The sequence below is a fragment of the Lontra canadensis genome, unplaced genomic scaffold, assembly GCF_010015895.1.
Source record: "Lontra canadensis isolate GAN:19392208 unplaced genomic scaffold, GSC_riverotter_1.0 scaffold404, whole genome shotgun sequence".
NCBI classification, from domain to species: domain Eukaryota; kingdom Metazoa; phylum Chordata; class Mammalia; order Carnivora; family Mustelidae; genus Lontra; species Lontra canadensis.
Genome location: NW_022631398.1, coordinates 31,012 through 52,164, shown reverse-complemented (window position 1 = coordinate 52,164; position 21,153 = coordinate 31,012). Strand labels below are relative to the sequence as shown.

Here is a 21,153-nt window from a genome sequence, read left to right as displayed (position 1 = left end):
TTTAAAAAAAAAATCTGCTGACCCTGACTTAGAAGACGTTAAGACCCAGAAAAAACACTAAGAAACATGTTGGGGGGTGGTGCGGGAAGTTGGCTCCCCAACATGGCCACACTGTGAGTTCAACTTTATTTTTATTTAATTTTTTAGAAGTTTTTTGGATATATATTTGAGGAAAAGAGAGAGAGAGAATAAGCAGAGGGGAGAAACAGAGGCAGAGAGAGAAGCAGACTCCCTCCTGAGCAGAGAGCCTGATGTAGGGCTTGGTCCCAGAACCCTGAGATCATGACCTGAGTGGAGGGCGGAAACGTAACCACCTGAGCCCCTCCAGGCGCCCCTCAACTTTAAAAGGAAATGCGTATTTACCCACGTGTTTATAAATTCACTGTGAGATGGTTATGTCTGCATGGCAGGAACAGAGATGAATTTTATTTTCTTCTTTTGACTTTTCTGTGCTCTCCAAATTTTCTGTATTAAAAATACATTACTTCCCAACACTAGAAGAAATGAGAATCTGTGGCCCAACAAAAATGTTAGCTAAGGCTACAGTGACAATCACATGTGGGTATAAATGTATCAAATCCCAATGTTTTTTTAACACCTTAAACTTACAAAATGTTGTAGGTCAAATAGATCTGTTTTTTAAAATGTATCACTTTTATGATCAGGGCAGACCAACAGTAAATACCATTTTCTCACAGTCTTGGCCCCTCCAGGGAGCGAGCAAAGAGGGTGATGCTCTCACTGGAGGGGTCACAGATCTGTTGTATGAACGCCCCCCTCCCCTGCTGGAGTTTACAACCCTGGGGTCCAGGAGGGGGTGGGGCTTAGAACCCAAGTGGGCATTCTTGTAACAAGCCCGGAGAGGCTCCCCTCCAGCTAAAAGGACCACAGACACCCAAAAGGGTGGATGTGATCTTCAGGTGAGGTAAGTGAGGGGGGTTGCTCTAGGGGATCCCAGCCAGGGAGGTGAAATTAGAACATGTACTCAGGTGCTGGGTACAGATTTTGTTAGGCCTGTTAAATGCTTCAAAACACCATCACGACGACAGAGACCATTACCCCTGATCCCATACTCGCTGTCTAAGACTCCTGGGTGCTCTCACTGCTCCATCTTACAGCTGGGAAAGCTGAGGCTTGGAGGAGTTCAGGGACTCTCCTCTCCAGGTCAGAGTTGGCACAGGATGGAGACAGGATTTGAATCCAGGACTGTCTAACTCTCCAGCTCCATGGACTTTCCACAACATGGGTTGTCCCCACCAGGAATTCGTCTTTTGGCTGATTCCTTAGTAACTCAGAGACGGCTAACAACCGAGAAGCATCCTTTTCTCAGCTACCTTCCAGCTGTGCACGCCCTGTGAGGGGCTAGAGTGAGTGACTGCCATCCTTTTTTTCAGATAGGAACCTGGAGGCCTCAGTGAGGATGGCCACACAGCTACATGCCGGGTAGTGCTCCAGCTTCAGAGGGGACAGCTTGGGTTCCCTAAAGACAACCCCCTCCAAATCCTGCTGCCTGCCATACCGAATGGCCATGGTGCCCTTTTGGAAAGAGTTAGCCACAAGGGCCATGTGGAGGAGGCATCACACAGGCCTGAGAGCAAACCCATTTCTCAGCCTCCAGGGATCTCCTGTGAAGTGTGGATGGATCAGCAGACCTCAGAGAAGAGAACAGTGGCTGGCTTCTATCTGGGCATAGCCTCTAAAGCCGCCCGCCCGGATGGGGGCTGGGCACCTTGCAAGACTTTATCTGGAAGCAGAACCTATACTCCAGCTTCGCAGTAGCCGGCATCTGGCTTCCTGGGCTGCCCAGGCTACTCATTAACAAGTATAAGGCCTTGGGAATGGGCCTGCCCAGGAGTCTGCTCTCAGTCTGGGGGGAAGGGAAAGCAGTACTGGCTGGTATGCACACCAGGGTCAGAACAGGGGCAGGTTCAAATCCTTCCTTGTTGTGTGACTTTGGTGGGGGGGGGGGGGGGGGGGGTAGGGGGGAGTCAATTCACCTCTCTGTGCCTCAGTTTCCCCAACTGTACAATGGAGATAATATCAGTGTCTAACTCCTAGGACTACTCTGAGGATATGGGTCTGTGAAGTACCTAGCAGTACCTGATACACAATAGGTGCTCAATAAATGTACCTGGCATTTTTACAAGAAGAACAGCAGCACCCATCCTAAGATTGTTGTGGGCGAAAATGAGCCACTACACAGTAAATCTCTCTGACAGCGAATCGAGGGTGCTGTTATAGAGTTTAGTTACGTGTTCGGGATTATTCTTAGTGACATTTGTGACCAGTATGGCAGTGCCTCTGGAGGCTGACATGGACTAGAACTCCATGCCCCCTTAGTAGCTAGCCGGGGAGGTGTCCTGAGCCACCAGTGATACACCTGCCTCATTTCACAGCATAAAGAATGGGAGGTCCCCATGGGGTCATGGGGCCCAGAGAGGGCAGATGCTGGATTTCAGGGATGGGGTCAGGTCCACCATGGGTAGCAATGGGCCAGGGTCTTCATGGCCTTTCTCCTAGTCCTGGCTTCTTAGGTGACCCCCCAATCAACCGAACTCTTGAGTCTGGACCAGGAGGAGCTTCCCTCCTGAGAGAAATTTCTGCCCAAGAAGCTTATGCCAGAGCAGAGTCTATAGTGGGTCATGCAATCAACTCAACGGGTCAGAACTATCATTTTTATAAAAGAGAACAGAATAGAGCCCTAAAGATGCTGAAAATGTGATTTATCATTTTGTGGGATTGGTTTCACTTTCAAGCATGTGTGTATGGGTAAGCACAGGTGGCATCCTGTCGTAAAATCTATTTCTTACCAAATGTCATAACGGAAAGACTTCCAAAAACCCCGCTAGTAAGGATGTTTTAGATCAAGGTGGAGAAGTCATCTGCAGAAAAGTCAGGTTCCTGCCCCATTAAACCCCTTTTAAAAACACTGTGATCCTGAACTTGGGGGGGCAGGGGTCGGGGAGCTTCTGTAAATATGAGACAGTCAGCAAAACGTCATTTAGGTCTGTAGATTAGATAACAGAATTGTGTCAATGTTAAACGTTCTGGGGTTGATTATTCCATGTGCTTATATAAGAGAATGAAGGGCCTTGCTCTTACGAAATACATACAAAGGATTAGGAGGGTAAAGGGGCACTGCCTGTAATTTACTCACCGATGAGTCAACAGAAAAAAAAGTTTTAATAATGTGGTATTTTTATAACATACACAGAGAAATGAAGCAAATGTAGCAAATGTTAACAAGGGGAAGGAAAATCTCAGTGAAAGTTATATAGGAGTTCACTGTATCCTCCTTTCCACTTTTCCAAAGGTTTTCAATTTTTTAAAAAGAAAAAGTTTAGGAGCGCCTGGGCAGCTCCGTTGATTGAGTCACCCACTCTTGGTGCTGATCTCTTGGGTGGTGGGAGGGGGATCAGCTGGCAGGGAGGGGCTCTGCATTCAGCAGGGAGTCGGCTTTAAGTCTCTCTCCCTGTCCCACCCCTCCTGCACATGCGTGCACATGTGCAAGCGTTCTCTCCATCACTGGTGAGTGGCAGAGCCAGGATGGGGTCTGGGTCAGACTCCAACATCAGTGCTCAGCATCAGTAGGGGGGGGCCAACCTGGGCCATAAACCCACCACCCAGAGGTGACCTGTGGATGAGGTCCCAGAGCCCTTGGGGTTCTGCTTCCTCCTCAAGCCTGGAAGGAACACTGAGGGCCTGAGGACCCCACATGGTGAGACACCAACACCATGGAGAGGTCAAATGTCACTTACTTTTGGAGGCTCCTCAGCAAGGGCTGTTGGTCTGGACCTAAAACAATGAGAGGAAGCAAAGAAGGAAAGACAATATCTGGTCAGCTTGGGACTGTACGCAGGACCCGGAGTCTTCTTCAAGTGCGACTGCACACTGGGAGGGGCCAAGTCAACACTGGGGTGTCCCCGCATCCCTGCACACAGACATGTTCACATGCACAACTGCAGACACATGCGCACACACGCTCTCACACCCAGCTCCTGAAACTGTCAGCAGTAAGAACTAGTGGCAGCAACCGTTAAGCCCTTGCCCCGCCCTGTCCTGCCCCAGAAGCCTGCACTCCTGGGAGCCCCAGAGAAGCCTAGCCATGGGCCCAGGACTGTGAAAGACTATTCCCTGTGAGCACAAGGATACAGGACAGCCAGACAGAGGGGCTGACGGAGCACCTGGGGGCCCCGGATTCTTGGAAAAGATGATAACTCATCGATTGGTTAAAGGCTCCAAGATCACTGTGCCAAAGGAATCTGTTGAACTCTGCTGAGCCAAGCAGTCCCCAAATGTGAATGACCCCAGAAGCCTTGTTTTCTTTTGTGTGTGTGTGTGTGTGTGTGTGTTTTTTTTTTTAAACAGAACACCTCCTGTCCTTTGCACTCAGTTTGGGGAAAAAATGTGAGTTGGGGAAGATCACAGCTGCCTCAACCTCCACCAGCAGAGTTGTGCTGGAAGGCTCCCCTGGTTTCCTAGAATATAAAAATTCAGAAAGCCAGGAAATGGCTTCTTATCAACTAAGATCACACATTTCAATGAACAGGTGTATGGTTCAGCAGAGCAGGGAAGGCCATTACCCTTGGTGGGAGGGCACAAAGAGTGAAGGGTGGACAAGTCTTTCCTTAATGTACCTGAGACCCTGCCCTCCCTTGGAGCCCCTTCCTCAGACTCAGAAACATGGCCCTAGCAGTCTGCCGAGCTCCCGGTCCCCCAAATCAGACAGCCTCATTGCAATGGCAGCGCCCCCACATTCAACGGGCTCACTTCGGTGCCCAGCGTTCAAGGCACCGTGGGGTAGGAATATTCAGTCAGTAATTCGGTAAGGGGCACCTGGCTGCCTGTCAGTAGAGCAGGTAGCTATCGGTCTTGCGGTTTTAAGTCCAAGCCCCATGTTGGGGGGACAGATTACTTAAAAATAAAATACATACATTTTTAAAAATTTCTTGAGCACCTTCTATGTGCCAGGCACTGTTTTAGGCCCTGGGAACCCAGCAATGAACAAGACAGCTGAAGGCCCTGCTTTCACGGAGCCCAGAACCCCATGGTAAAGGCCAACATGTAACACGGACGTCACAGAGGCTTCATTTTCTGGGGGAACACAGGGCGCTGTGAAGGCAGGTGTGAATTAGTAATGACCACAACGGGTGTGGGTGCCAGGGGACCGTGTAACTTGCTATCCCTGACTACATCAAGAGAAGAGGGACAAAGGGAAAGATGAAGGTAGCGTGTTTAATGCACATTTATAAGAAAATGTTGAAGGACCCAGGAAAAGGAGTTGTAATTCTATCTGGTGCGAGACCTTAGCAGTTGCATGAGGGCAACCCAGCTCAGAGGAGGATAAGAACGGCACTAAGTCCCCGTGTGTACGGCCTGCTGGCACCCATGCTCCTTCTTCTGGGAGGAGCCTCATATCCCCAGCCTCATAGCCACCTGGACACCCATTCACACCCACTCTCAGCCCATGGAGTTCTGGGTGGGCATGCGAGCTGGGCCTAGCCAATCAGAGGGGCTGTGACCACTGGCGCAAGGACAATCATCTGGCCAAGGGTGGGCAATGAGAGTGATTAACATGGGCTCATGCTAAGAATACTGGGGAAAAAAAGGAGACTAATTCTAGGCTGAGATGGCTATGCTGGGAGGGAATGCATCCTATGCAGCTGAAAGTACCCCGAGGAGAATAAAACCAACACAGGAGTCCAGGAATGGACAGAAAGATAAAAGTCCTGATGACATATCTCAGCACCTGTATCCAACCATGCCTGAAGTATGACCCTGGGGCTTTTCAATTAAGAGTCAGTAAATGTTCTTTTCTTTTTTTTTTTTCTTTCCTTCCTTCCTTCCTCCCTTCCTTCCTTCCTCTCTCCCTCCCTTCTTTTTTTAGTTTGAACCAATTTCTACCACTTACAGCTCTAAGAATCCAGACCTATGCTCTACCTCAGATATGCTGTGTTAACTTCATGCATGCCCCATTAACTGATATTCAGGCCATCAGAAAAGTGGAGCACAGATGAAATGACACCTGAGGTCCCCCTGCAGCCCAGGAACCCTCAGCCTATAGCAAAGGTTAGGAATGACCCTCCTGGGTCCCTGGGCATCTGGCAGCAGATGGAAAAATCAGCCCTTCTCAAAGGTAAGCCTGGAGGGCTTCTTAAAACTTGCTGAGTCCCACCCCCAGGGTCTGAGTCAGCAGGTCTGGGGTGGGGCTCCTGATTCTACATTCTAACAAGCTCCTAGGTGATTACCGGACATCACATCCCGTGACCACACTTCCAGAACCTACACTCTAAATCTGTTCTGCTCTTTCCAGTTGCTTGGTGCAGATACCCTGTGTAAAAACAAAGCCCCAGCCAAGCCGAAGATCTCGGCAACCTCAGTCCTCAATGAGATCTGGGCTGCAAGAATGTGCCAGCATTTAAAGAACTCCCGTACCAGGTCCCAGCTTCGACCTATCCCACTGCCGATGCTTCCAGGCAGCCCTCTGCCCTGGGATTCTGTGTAAGAGTGAGAAGGAGCCTTCTTGGGTTCCAGCAGCTCCACAATTAGTTCTAGGAGCTGCGAGCATCCCTCAATGGCTCCCCACACCAGGCAGCAATGCCAGCACCCAGTAAGTCCCACTTTAGACCTGATCCTGACATGGCCTCGGGCTGCCCTGCTGTCATCTCGGCAGGGCTGGCCCTGGGCTCTCCCTGATTTACATCCGACTTGGCTGCCTTGAAATGCTTCCTGTGGCTTTTGGACCGTGGATACTGTTCAGCAGAAAACGGCTTCCCAACCAGCATCCTTTCCAAAGTGGTGCTGGCCCAGAGGGCCCGGGCTCAGCGGCCTCCCAGCTGTGTGGCCTTAGGCAAGTTACCCGCAGTCTCTGGGGTTTCAACTTTTCACATGCAAAATGGGAATAATGGTATCTCTTGGGATGGGTGGGGAGATGATCTAGACCAGACACCTGGCCTGGTTTAGGGAAGGGCCACAGGCATCCAAGAGCTGGGATGGACTTCCTTTATTCAAAGTGTGGTCCCCAGACCAGCGGCCTTGACAACTGCCTGGGAGTTGGAATAGAAATGCAGAACCTCAGGGCTCCATTCCGTCGCCGCACACAGAAAGGGGCATCTTAACAAGCTCTCCCAGCATATTTATGGCTTTCAAGTCTGTGGAGCACAGGTACATGTCTTTATCACTGCTATTGTCACCATACCCCAGGACTGAGCCAAGGTATAGCAACCACCCCCAAGCTGGGGGAACCGCAAGCAGGGGTCAGAGGCAATGAAATGTGGGAAAGCGCAGAAAGCTTCTCCCGTGCCTCTGAGCCCTGCAACTACGGAGGACCCCTCCGAGGTCCCGCAGTGAGACTTAGAGAATAGGTACTGATCCCCGGAATTCATTCTTGGGCTCAGCCAAGGAAACAAGATACACTGAAAACATCCCAGGTCTCAGATTTGGGGCTTCTTTCAGGCAGAGTATGGCTGCCGCTGAGCTTCTTGGCCCAAGGCTGGTGATGTTTAGCATTCAAGGGGGCAAACTACCCTCTCCGCCCGGAGCCCACAACCCAGAACTCTCAGCAGAGCCTGGCGTTGGAGGGGCTGCCCGGTAAGGTGTGGGTCTCAGCCTGACGTGGGGGTGCACCGAGTCCTACATGGAGCACTGTGGGGGCCACCTGGACTTCCCCAGCTCCAGCCTGGGACTCCACCCCTTACCCAGGAAAGCACTAAGGGTCCCCCCTAGAGGGCTAGAAACAGAGAGCCTGCCTTCGTGAAGCCCTCTCTCCGCTCTGCTGCACCTCCAGCTACCAGCCCTGGTGAATGAACAGAGCACAATGCCTCCACCTGCCCAGGAGCCACTGGCAACACATTTCTATGCCTCCGGAGCCCCACAGAGGAAGCAGCCGGTGGGGGGATTGGTGTGGGGAGCACTGGGGCATGCCAGAGAATCCAAGGGGGGCTGCCAGGTGGTTATGTCCAGATGTTCAGAGACACCAGACAATGACCAGAAGCAGATGCAAAAAAAAAAAAAAAAAAGAAAGAAAGAAAAGAAAAAGAAAAAGAAAAACCACACTGAAAAACACTGGCTTGAAATTAGAAAATTCTACAACTCTCGTCTAAGTGGGCAACACAAAACATGTCTATGGTCCAGAACTGCCCCGGGAGACCATTTTGCAGTAACTGGTATTTTTTCAAATCTGGAACTTGATCCTACACTGAAACCCTGGTGCCCCAGGCCACTGGGATAATTCATTCAACTATTTTATGATCAACTCCATGAGGGTATTGGCCAGGATTTGGTCTTGTCTGGTTCACCTGCCACATCCCCAGGCCCTAGAACCAATACATATGGATGGAGATGGGTGAACGTAATTTCCAAGCCCAGACCCATTCGGATGTTTCAACGACAGGCTCTTATTTCAGGTTAAGAGGGGATCGGAGAGCCTTTGTGTTCTGAGCACCTACTGTGCGCCAGGCTGGACACTGAAGCATCTATCCCTCCTGATGTGAACTCAGTGAACAAATAAAAGGCAAGACCACAAAGACCTAACTGTGCGCTACAGAGGCTCTGAGCAAGGTGAGATGGATGGACATAACACTTTGTCTCGTCTGCTCCTTTCTGAGTCCTTACTATGTGCCAGGCACAGTTAAGGGGCCGAAGGAAAGCTTCATGAAGCAGGTAGCTTCAAGCTGACCTGAAGAGGCGGAAGAAGAAGAGAAGGGAGAGGGGTGCCTGGCTGGCTCAGTCAGTAGAGCATGAGACTCTTGATCTCAGGGTCGTTGAGTTTGAGCCCAACGGTGGCATGCAGCCTACTTTAAAAAAAGTAATAGTAATTGAAAAAAATAAAAAGAAAAAAAGGAGGAGGAAGGGCCTTGTGGCATGAGCATGGGCAGAGCCAAGGGAGCCTGAGGCTCGGTTTTGGAGCAGAAACCAGCCAAATCACGAGGAGGTGGGGAGAAGTGGTAGCAGATGAGGATGAACACTGGCCAGAGGCCAGATCCTGCAGGGCTTCTCATGTCAGGCCAAGGAGTGTGAACCTGATTTCACAAAGCACTAGGGAGCCACTGAAGACCTCTGAGCACTGGAGTGGCATGCACACGGACCGTACGGAGAGGTACCTAGGAGGCCTGGAGGCTGGCAAGGAGCCTATTGTCTCAAGCTGTAGGGATATTCCCCCCAGAGAGGAGATACCAAGTGCCATCTGGTGAGAGCATGAATGTCCTTGAAATCATGGCCTGGGTCTTCCCTGAGATCTCAGCAGCCATCACCTCCAGGTGCCAATTGGCTATGGGGCAAGAGAGCAGAGCCCTCAGGACCGCCCACTTCCGGTGCTCTTCACCCACCAAGCATGACTTTGCTGAAATCCACTTCACCCCTCCACCCTGCACCAGGCAACAGGCAGGCAACCTGGCTTGGGTTAAAAACTTTCTGCTGGAAAGGGGATGGTGGGACCTGGCAGCAAGTGGCTTAGCATTTCTACTGTGTGCAAAGAAGAGCAGTGGGGGAAGGGCAGGTCTCTCCAAATGTCCACCCTAGGAACCCCTCAGAGATGTGGTCCAAGCTTCTGCTTAATGGGGAGGACCCAAGTGAGCAAAACCAGAAGAACTCAACTCTCCTGCCCTCCAGCCCTCTTACAAATTGCCTTGATTCTATCCCACACCACGGCCACAAGCCAGAGCTGCCCACAGGAGCCAGGAGGTCCAGCTGTCCAAGACCCCCCCACCCCAGTGTCTGCAGGTGTCTCCCGGGCAGTCCAGTCCTAAGGAATCTCACTCCACCTTCCCATTAGCTGTGTTAAAATTAGGATCTGAATTATGAACGTGGTCATCAAGAGTTGAGGCACAAGTAAAAACTCTGCCTCCTGCATTACCGGTTTAACAGAATCTCTGAATGGAGGCTGAGTCTGGGGAAGAACCACAAGTTTGGGAACAATGGCCCTTTTGATAGCTTATCAGCCTCGCTTGGACCTCAGTCTCCAGATCCATAAAGTGGACGGCAGTGAGCCTTCTCTCGCAGGTCCCGGAAGTCTCCATACTCCCTGGCCAGAGGACCACTCTTCCTCAGACCTTCCCCACTTTTCCCTGCCTGGACCACTGCCTGCCCTTAGCTAAGACGCCTGGAATTGTTCACTAACCTCTTCCTGATACAGCTCTTCTTCCTTCCCCTGAGACTGAGCCACCTGAGTGCGGGGGCTGTCTTACTTATCCTTGCCCTCCTGGCCTTGGCCTCCTGCCTGACACCCAGGAGGTGCTCAGCGAGCCTCTGCTGTGCTGCCAGGGGATAAGGACCGGCTCGCGTTCTAGTTCCCCTTCCCATTCAAACCCAGCCATATGAGCGGCAGCAAGTCACTTTTGTGAGACTGGGCAAACTCATCCAGGAGATGGGGGTAAGAACCCTGAAGTCAGGCATAGGCTTTAAATGCAGGAAGGGAGATCCGGCATCTACAGTGCTCGATGAGCACCAATTCCCTCCCAACTCAGAATGCCCAGCAGCCCTGGTCTGCTTCTTTGCCCACCTTCAGGAAAGTTCAAAGTCACAGGGCAGGGGTGGGGGTGGGGCTTGGGCTTTGCATTCACTGGGCTGGAAGCGCTTGCTGTGATTTAACACCGGCCAGACTGGGTCAGTGACTCCCAAATGCAGACCAGCCATTCAGAGTGGCCTGGCAGATTTGTACGTTCCGACAAGCAGCAGTTCCACAATGGTCCGTTGTTTGAAGAGTGAGCGGCAAAGCAAGAACACTATGATGCCATTTTTGATAACACCAAAACAAAACTACAGCTAGCTTGCTGAACATATCCTAAACAGCCCCAGATCAACAAGGAAATCAAAACTGAAAACCGATCTAGCAAGTAATAATAAAGGATCATCTATGTTCCTGTAGACAGCTGAGGGAGAGTTAAAGCTGTATGCAGAGGAAAATGTATAATCTTATGGGCCTTTACTGTTATTAGAGAAAAAGACAGAATGAAGATTAGAGTGCACTTTTTAAAAAATCATCTCTGAGGATCACGTTTAGTTTAAACCGTTTTGTACTGCTTGAGGTGTATTATTATTATTATTATTATTATTTTAAAGATTTTGGGGCACTTGGGTGACTTAGTCATTAAGCATCTGCCTTCAGCTCAGGTCATGACCCCAGGGTCCAGGGATAGAGCCCCACATTGGGCTGCTAGCTTGGTGGGGAGTCGGCTTCTCCCTCTCCCTCTGCCCCTGCTTGTATTCCCTCTCTCGCTGTCTCTGTCAAATAGATAGATAAAATCTTTTTAAAAAAGAAAAAAAAATTTATTTATTTATTTGAGAGAGAGGGAGGAAGCAATCATGAGCCAGGGAGAGGGAGAGGGAGAAGTAGGCTCCCCCCTAAACTGGGAGCCCAATGCAGGGTTCGATCCCAGTACCCTGGGATCAGGATCTGAGCCAAAAGTAGATGCTTAACCACCTGAGCCACCCAGGTGCCCCGAGGTGTATATTTTTGTAACTAAAAGAATTCTTTGACAATCTCTCATGAAGTTTTAACATCTGTGGACCCTAGGACCCAGCAGTCCCACTCCTAGAAAAATGGACAATATAAGCTCATTGAAAGACTTGTACAGGAATGCTCAGAGCAGGTTTATTCATAATCACTGCAAACTGGAACCACCCCAATATCCACCAACAGGTGAATCCATACAACGGAATACTATTTAGCAATAAAAGGAATCACCCTCATGATAAATTCCATGATAAAATCCATAGCACAGATGGATCTCAAAAACATCAAACAGAAAAGCCGCCAGACACTTAAGAGCTATCCACCACACAAGTCCATTTACATGAAGTTCTAGGTTTGGCAAAACTAATGTAGGGTGACAAAAATCAGAAACTCGTCGCCTCCAGGAGGGGAACTAACCTCACAGCTGGAAATATTCTCTATCTTGATCTGGGCGGTAGTTACACAAGTGTATACATTTGTCAAAATTCATCAAACTGTAACAGAATCTTTGCATTTCACAACACGTAAATTGTATCACTATTTAAAAAAATTTTTTTAATTAAAAAAAAATGACAAAATTTAAAAATACAGATTCCCAGGCTCCACCCTGTGGGGACTGAGTCCGTCTGTCCATGCTAAACCTGGAAATTTTAATTTGGAAAAAACAAACAAACAAACAAACAAAAAAAAACAACAACTCGAGTCATTCTCTGCCTGATTAGAGTTGCCGCTGCCCAGCCCCTGGCCCCCTACACTCCCCTTCCCTTTTATTGTTTTGGGTGATTTGTTGTTTGTACATTGATTTTTACAAGGGAGTTGGTTGACTCACAGAGCTTCAGAAACAGCACAGCAATTTCCATTCTCTCTGCCCTTTCTCTCAGCCACCCATAACCCCTGTGCCTCAGCTCAGGTTTTCCAAATGAAGCCTCTGACTAGGTAAGGTGGGAGGGGAAACCCCAAAGTCCTGTCCAGGGCAGACATAATTCACCCTAAAGACTCCTGGGCTTCATGCTCCCAGGGAGGTCAAAGCCACTAAGTTAATGGCCTGTGTACCTATTAAAACAGCATGTCCAGGCCTTCACCCTGTGTTTACAAAAAGAGCTCAGGGCAAGATTCACTGGCACGGAAAATGCTTTGTGCCCTGACCAGTGGTGGCCTGGCCACCCTCGGTTTCCTGGACCCTAGCCTAGTTCCCCACCCATCATCAGGGGGTCTTCTGGACTCCTGGGTTTAACTAGCTTTTCCACTGCTGTCCCCAAACACAGTCTGGTGCCATTCTATCCCTGCTGTCCTCAGAATGAAGTTCAAGCCCATTTACCCAGTGCTCAGACCCTTCCACCCCCTGGCCTCCGTTTTCTCGGGCAGGAACCCTGCAAGGCCTATTCTATAAAAACACCTGGCTTTTTTATGCCACTGTTCCTTTGCACCTGCTATGGCCCCTGCCCAAAACGCCAGCCCATACTGTTCCTCCCCCCATCCACTCACAGAAGATGCCAGCTCTGACATCACCTCTTTCAAGAGGCTGAAGTGCCCCATGCCTATGACCTTGCCATCAGTGCATACCTGGCCACCTAAGTCCTCACAGCATGCCTTGGATGGCATGGTCACTGTCCTATCTCCCTCTGGGCTTTGAGCACCTGGAAAGCCAATATTCTACCCCAAATCCAGGGCCAGGCCAGAGCTGACCTTAGCAAGATTTATTAAACAGCTAGTGAGGGACATTTAAGAAGAGCTCTCTTTCACACTCGAAGGTCCCCCTGGGCATTTCCACAACCACAACTCCTCCCCAGAACGCATACATTCAAACAAACACTTGGGCCAAGATAAGCTGACCACTGCAGAGGACAGGAGGAGACCCAAAGAATCTGACTCTCGCTTCTGACTTTCTGCAGAAGTGAGTCGATTAGCCTGCACTGCCGGGGTGACCCTGGGCTTCCAAGGCCAGCCCTCTATTCCTGCCCAGACCCCCTCCAGCTGTGGGTATGCTGCATTCTGCTTCTTGTAATTAATTTGTCAGCTCTTTCCTATACACACGAATGCATTTAATGACTCACAAGTGTCTTATCATTTCAGGACCTTTGGAAAGACTCTCAGAGAAGTTCAGCTCCCAAGTCCTCTGACAGGTTGACAGGCAAACAAGCTGGGAGTTAGAAAATACCGTCATCAGTGTCCAAAGCCTCCTGTGGACTGACACTTGTGTAGGAAGACTGGAAGAGCCCTCCCAGAAAGCACACAGAAGGGAGAATGAATAACGAGGGACAGAATCAAGGGGTGAGGTGAGTGGATCCCACGCACTCTCTCTCCAACCCTGAGGACTGGGGCATCTTTGTCCCTTGTTTTTCCCAGGTCTCAACGGCAGTCCAAGTTCAACTCCTCAGCACATCAGTGATTCAAGCTCTTTGGGGCCAAAACTCACAGCTGGCCGAGGAAAGACCTTTGAGGCCCACTTCATCCACAGTACGATCAAGGCAAAGTCCCCTGGGCAGCTCTCAGTTTGCGCATCTCTAAAATGGTCACTTCCACCAGGCCTCCTGACTCTGTGAAGCAGATGTGACCCGATCACTGCAGGACAAGAGGAGAGAACTGGGCAGAAGAGGTCCACTGCTGCTGCACTATGGGCCAGAACAAGGGTATCCCCAAAAGACAAAAGCTCAGGAGTGCACCTTGGCCCTGCCATATACCAGTGACCTGAGACCTCGTGACACCCTCTAATCGGCAGCTACGAAGCCAGAGGACGGCTTTACAGCTTACCGCAGGCTTATTCATCCTCATCTCCCTCAATCCCCTCAAGGACACAGCGAGGCCGGCACTGGCGTCCTTGCTGCCCAGACAGCCAAGCTGAGGTTCAAAGAGGCCAAGAGAATCACCCAAGGTCACCTACTGATGAAGGCACAGTAATTGAGGCACAGTAACTGAACAGAGCTCCCTGGGGACATGCTCCTGCCTCTCAGTCCCTATTTACCCCATAACCAGTCTACTCCGCCCATTTTATAGATGAGGAAACTGAGGCCAAAAAAAAAAAAAGGTTGCACAAGGTCAAATGGGTAGGGGCTGAGCCAGGCCTAAGACCTCTAGTCACTCTGCCGATCCCACCCTATGGTGGTTCTTAGCCAGGGCCCTCGGGCATTACTCTAGTCTCCCCAACACCATCCTGATGCAATTCCTTCCCCCACCCACCCCCGCACCTTCTCATGCCCACCCCACACTCCCAGGATGACTCCCTGGTGGAGAGTGAGGCAGGCGGTTGCTAAGCACTCACCCGCTCTTTCTCACAAAAATAAACTCCTTCTGGCTGGGAGACTCTGGATGAGATCCCCTCCCTTCTAGCCAAGAAAAAATTAAAAAGAAATTTTAAAAAGATCTCCTCCATGACATTTATTTAAACGCCAACAGTGCCAAAGCGTGGGCCAATTTACCGAAGCCCAAATTCGTGGAGCCACGCGAAGCCAGCCACGCGCCACTAAACCTCAGCCCAAAGACCCCCATTCAAATGTCTGGGCAGTTACTGAGCTGATTTATTTCTCCAGGCAGGAAATGGGGGCCCGGGCTGACTCCCAAGCTGTGGGGCTGGTCCTAGGGGACGCCAGGATCTGGCAGGGGCCATGCAGTGACCAAAATAGCCAGGCCGGTGGCCCTGCCCAGCACACACCTCCCTATGAACGCCGGGGCAGGGGGTGGCCCACAGGTCTCCCCTCCAGTTTAGGCTGAAGCTTTGGGACTATCGCAGAAGGTCCCTGAGATTCTCTATTTGGCTTCCCTGCTGGGAGGGAGAACGAGAGAACCTCTTGCTTAAAAGAGGAACCCTCAGAAGGAAGGAGAAAAAGCCAGAGAAGGATGTGTCCTGCCGTCCCTGCCTGCTGCCCATTTGGCCCCCAGCTGGGCCTCGGGGCCTCCGTCCTGCCACTCAAGACGGCTGGACGTTGGCACTGCCACCTGCACGCCACACACGGGCAGCACCCTTGGAGCCATGCCCCCCTATCACCGCGCCCGAATCAGTGCCCGCCCTGGAGAATCAGCTCCGGCTGTGCGGCCCTCTAGGCACTGGGGACACTCCCTCAGGTACACCGAGGACACACAGGCGCCTGCAACCAGGGGCCCGGAGACACAGCCGCGCTCGGGGACACACACGTGCACAGCCAGGTACTGGGTGACACCGTCACATACAAACGGGTTCACACCAAACACACACCGGGACAGACATCCTAAGACACACGGTCACAGCCACACTCAGGTACCACAGACACGCCAGAATACACAGACACGCACAACCCAAGAAGGCACAGAACAGCAGGCATACACTGGGACACACGAGTGCATGTTGCTGGAGAAATGAAGGCACAGCCACCCTCAGAAACACACAGGCACACATGGACATGGAGACATACAGACACACAGACACCCAGTGTCTCAGCCAGTGAGACAGAGACACCGGCACAGACACACACACACACACACACACACACACACACACACACCTGCCGCCTGCACGAAAAGCCCAAGCCCTTTCGCTGGGGAAACAATAACAGCCCCGCCAGCGGGTCTGAGCGGGCGACCCTCCGTCCCTCCTTCGGTGGCGAGAGGGACGCCGGAGTGGGGGTCAATCGGCAGGGAGGTCGGGGCTGGCTGGAGCGCGGGGAGAGAGTGGGGGCTCCGCGCGCCCGGCTCCCTGTCCCTCGGGTACCTGGGGCGGCCGCGGCGCTGCGCTCGGCTGCACTCGGTTCCACCGGCCGGGGGCTGCCCTCCTGCTCGGTCTCCGGCCCGCGGGGTCCGCGCTCCTCGCTCCTTCTCCGCGTGGCTGGGTGTCTGGGCTCGCGGTCCTCGAGGCTCGGAGCTGGCAAGCGAGCGGGGCTGCGGCCAGGGCCGGGAGCTCGGCGCTGGCGGCGGCGCGGAGGAAGCGGTAATTTATAAGCGGCTTCTTCCTGACCTCGCGTGTCTGTTGTCTGAGCAGGCAGCTCTCAGCATCACCCATCCTGCTGGGTGGAAAAATACCAGCTTGGCCGGGCCGGGGGCGGGGCCGGGGCGGGGCCGGACGCCCAGCCCCGCCCCCCATGCGGACACACACATACACACACGCGCGCACACATACACTCGCACACACCGCACACGCACGCGCGCACGGGCTCGGACAAAGAGCCCGGGCTCGCCGAGCGCGCGCGCACACACCCTCGTGCCGCGCGGCGAACACGCGGCCCACTGCTTTTCCCCCATTAGAGCACACTTTTCGAGGAAACCCTTTTCCTGCAAACGCTGGTGCCAAGTGGTACAGCCGGTCCTCAGCCTTCTCCTGCCTCCGGATGAAGAGCAGGGGAGCCCCAGGCCTCGATTCACCCCCCCTCCCCTAACACCAGCAGCCAGCCCCCACCACTCGATCATCCACCTGGCTCACGGGAGGGGCCTGCGGCTCTGCGAGGGTCAGGGCCAAACTGCTCCGCCGCTTCCTCTCGGGCGATCATCCAGGTTCCCCGGAAGCTCGGTTTGCTCCTCTGAAAAATGGGCACAGTAACCCCGCCCCCGCTGCCTTCCCGGAGGCACGAAGGGTGACCTGAGACTGTGATGTGAAGCGGTCAACAGCCCCCCCCCCACCCCCGATTCTTGGCTTTGCTCCTGCTGGGTCACCTTGGGAGAGTTACTCAGGCTCTCTGTGCCTCAGTTTCCTCATCTGTAAAATGGAAATAAATGTAATAGAACCTATCTCCTCTGGTTGCTCTGAAGATCCCAGGTTAACAGTGTAAAAAGCTCAGAACAGCACCCGGCACTTAGGAAGTGCCAAGTGTCACTAGCGTGACTATTTTTAAATGAAAATGGGGAATGTGCCATTATTCTTGTCGTTATTTGCATGAGCGGCTCCTCTGAGACCATTTTCCACATTCATGTCCTGTCTGGGCAGGAGGAAGAGTGCTGTGTGACCTCTGGCAACGCTTGTCCCCTCTCTGAAAACTCTCCAGTTTCTCCTCTCACTCCCTCCCTCTCTGCACCTGGAAGCCTGTGTGGAGAACACATGCCTCCTTCCACGGTGTAGCCTGAAAGTCAAGGAAGAAATATGGGCTCCACAGAGAGCCATCCCGCACATTGTACCTGGCCCAGCCTGGATCCACTGCCTGGAGGAGCTCCCTAACACCCTCTTCCCCTGAACATCCCCAGAGGGAGCACTAGGGATGCTAAGGAGTGGGGTTGGAGAGATGACACTTATTCTCTGCCTGGTTTCCTCATTGAGGCCCCCTGCTGTCCGCCTCCATCTTGACCTTCCAGCAGACTACCCTCACCCCTAGCTGCAGCTGAGCCAGATGTCGGCCCCTCTTGGTACATGCCCTCTCCTGCCTTCCTCGAGGGCGTCCCCCTGCCCTTCTCCGCTGTCCTCTGCTGCCCCCTCCTCTAGGAAGCACCCAGCCACCCCAGGTGACATCCACCTCCAGGCTCCTCAGTTCGGTCTTTCAAGTTCGTGGTGACTGCTCCTCTTTTATGGGTGAGAAAAGCAAAGCTGGAGAGAAGCAACCTCCTTCTCACATTTCTTTCCCTTCCTTCCCGATAAGACTGAGGCTCTTCCATGAGCTGGAGGAGCAGATGGCAAGCAACAACTCCCCCAGCCTCCCTGCGTGTGTCACTGCACGCAGTGCAAAGTGGCAGGTCGTAATGCAGTTAAGTGACTCTGGAGAGGCAGCTTTGCCTAAGCCAAGGGGTTGAGGGGAAGGGAGGGAAAAGCAGAGGAAGCCGCTGTGCCAAAGCTTGCTGGCAAGAGTGGCTGGGCCCTGGGCAGAGGTGATATGGGCCAGCTAAGGGTCACAGAGAGTGAGCGAAGGCAGTAGAGGCCACTGGAGCAGGGAGGGGGAGTGGCCCATTTAGGACAACAATCTGGAAAGGCCCATTGCAGATTGTGCCGGCATGGGACCCGCAGATGAGGCTCATCAAGCCCTGTGTCTTCCTCCTCTGGAGTGTAAGTTCCATGAGGGGTGGGGCCTTGTCCTTGGTGCCCCCATTGAGTCCTGGGTTTCATCAGAGGGCCTGGAACACAGTAGACACTCAATAAATGTTTATCACACTTACTCTATTTAGCAGACCCCTAGAGAGAGAGAACTTAGTTGCATGCCAGGCACGGCCCAAGGCCCTTGTGTATTTCAACTCACTGACTCCTTACAGCAACCCTAGGAGGGTTGTACTATTAATCTTTCCCATTTACAGAAGGGAAAACTGAGCCATAGAGAAATTAAATAACTTGTCCAAAGTCCTCCAGTGGGTGAGTCGTAGAGCTAGAATTTAAACCCAAGCCAAGAAGGAGAACAAGCAGGGGAAAGGGGAAGGAAGAGGGGAAGAGAAGCCAGGAAGGGCTCCAACCTCAACCCCGAGGAAAGCTGGCTGGTCCAAGAGGTGGAGAAGGGCTGGGGGACAGGGGGACCTGGGGCAGTATAGGGTGGAATGGAGAGAGCTGCCCGTGGAGGTCAGAGACCCCCCAGTCTGCATTTCCCCCTCTGCTGCTGCCCAGTTGTGTGACTTGGGCCTGTGTGTCCGCTCTGGGGATTAGCTTCCCTATAACCGACATGCAACAGTGAGTCCTGCTTTGCTAAGCCATCGTGAGGAATGGTCTCAAACTTCAGGGCCCTTCACTGAACCCAGATGTGCATTTTTGGCTTTAAAATATTTTTTAAACATTTTAATGGCCATGAAGAAAAACTTGGAAGCTTTCACGTTTTAGAAATCTGAAGGTCTAGGGGCGCCTGGGTGGCTCAGTGGGTTAGAGCCTCTGCCTTGGGCTCAAGTCGTGATCCCGGGGTTCTGGGATGGAGCCCTGTATCAGGCTCTCTGCTCAGCGGGGAGCCTGCTTCCTCCCCCCCCCTCTCTCTCTCTGCCTGCCTCTCAGCCTGCTTGTGATCTCTGTCTGTCAAATAAATAAATAAATAAAATCTTTAAAAGAAATCTGAAGGTCTGGCTGGGAGATTTCCCATTTAGATAATGGCAAGATGGAGCCCCCTTGGGCCCTGTATCTACCTGTCCACCGTCCCTTGGAGCTGAGGGACATCAGCCAGGCCCTCACATGGGGATATGAGACCCCCAGGGTGCCAGAGTCCCCACCTGGATCATTCTTTCATTTATGCCACACACTCGGGGTGTACTTTGTGCGCTGGTCCTGCCCCCTGTAGCTGGCAGCTCCGGGAAGAGATTGTGAGCACCAAGTAACGGAAAGCCCTGGCAGCCAGAAGGGAACTTCAAGGAAACCCGGGCAGAGATTTGCTTCAGAAGCCACACACTAGGCTGAAATCCCGTTGGGACTAACTCCTGTCATTTCAAGAATGAAAATCGATGGCCGGAAGAGATCATGGAGGGCATGTGAGGAAAGACAGCCAAGTTTCAGGCTGCATTCCGCTATCCTTAACTTAAAGGCAGTGAATGTGATTTTGAGAAGTTCCTGATAATGCTGTTTTCAGCCACTGGCAATAATAAAATAAAATCGATCCAGGACTTTGGACAAAAACCTTTAGTCCCTTGCCAGAGAATCATTTGTCTCATCTATCAGGCGACCAGCAAGAGTTGTCAAGATGCTTGCTGCAGGTCTGGCCAGCCCAGAGCAGCCCCTCCACACCCAGCCCTGTGAAGGGTCATCCACTCAGCATTTCAGAATGTCATTCCCTAGAGAGACAAAGGACCGTGATGGGACTGTTGAGCAGTCCCCTTCCTGGGCACCTTCTAGGCACACCCATTTGCCTACACTGCTGAATGTGTACATATGGACCCCTGTACCATGGAGGCTTTATCAGAGCATTCGAACCTTTGGGAATCTGCTTTCCTCCTACCCATCCTCCTCTTGCCCATTTGCGCTCCCAGTTTCATCTCTCACGGGCTGTGTGACCTAGATTGAATCATGGGGGGATATCTCTCCATGCCTCAGTTTTCTAATTTGTTAAGCTAGGCTAACCCTCATCTCTATGTCCTAGAGGTTGTGGGAATGAAGTGGAGAAGATTCATATGAACCACTGAGCCTGGTGCCTGACACTGGGATAACCAGAATGCTCACAGACTTTCCCCCCATGTGTGCTCTGAGCATTCCCCCTTCCAGCCTTCCTCCATGCTGTTCCCTTCCCCAAAGCACTTTGCCCATTGCCCGCCTGCACCCCTGGCTTCAGCCAAACTTGGAGCCCTGAACCGGTAGCACCCATAAGCCAGGCATCCCCAGCAGTACGGAGCACAGGGCCTAGAGCACAGAAGATCCCAGGAAATGCTTGCCAGATGTGGCCTGTAGGTGGCAAGCCTCCAAGGACTCACTTCCTCCTCTCCCTTGACAGGAAAGGCAAATCTGTCCCCAGGGACGGGGGACTTGTGAGGGCAGGGCACAGCCATTCAGGGTAGGGGGTCCCACGTGCGTGTTTATTCAGTCACCAATGCAATGCTTCAGCTCCACCCCAAGCCAGGTTACCGTGGTCTCCCCTCTGGGGACAGCAAGGGCCTCCTTCCTGGCTTCCTGGCTTCCTCTCCTGCCCCCCGCCCCGCCCCCGACCCGGGCCCATCTCCATGCAGCGGCCGGCCGGAGGGATGCTGGGTCTGTCCTCCATGGCTGGTGGGGGAGTGGAATGGCCCAGCCGCCACCGGGGAAAACAGTTCAGCGATTTCTTATAAGGTTAAAATCCACTTCGCCTACAGCCACCAGTTCTATGCCTAGGCATTGACCGAAGAGAAATGAAAACTTACGTCCATACCAAGATTTGGGGAAGAAT

The 21,153-nt window shown here is 52.3% G+C and overlaps 1 protein-coding gene across 1 annotated transcript in view; it reads right to left on the bottom strand.

Annotated features, from left to right (window-relative positions):
• LOC116862945 (sodium- and chloride-dependent taurine transporter) overlaps positions 1-16,245 on the bottom strand; it is a 63,118-nt gene extending 46,873 nt beyond the window's left edge. Inside the window, exons 1-2 of the mRNA XM_032850388.1 lie at positions 16,134-16,245; positions 3,759-3,795 (exon numbers count right to left, since the gene is read on the bottom strand). The gene's annotated coding sequence lies outside the window, so the exon portion shown is untranslated. The remainder of the gene's footprint in view (positions 1-3,758; positions 3,796-16,133) is intronic.
• Between the last annotated feature and the right edge of the window lie 4,908 nt (positions 16,246-21,153).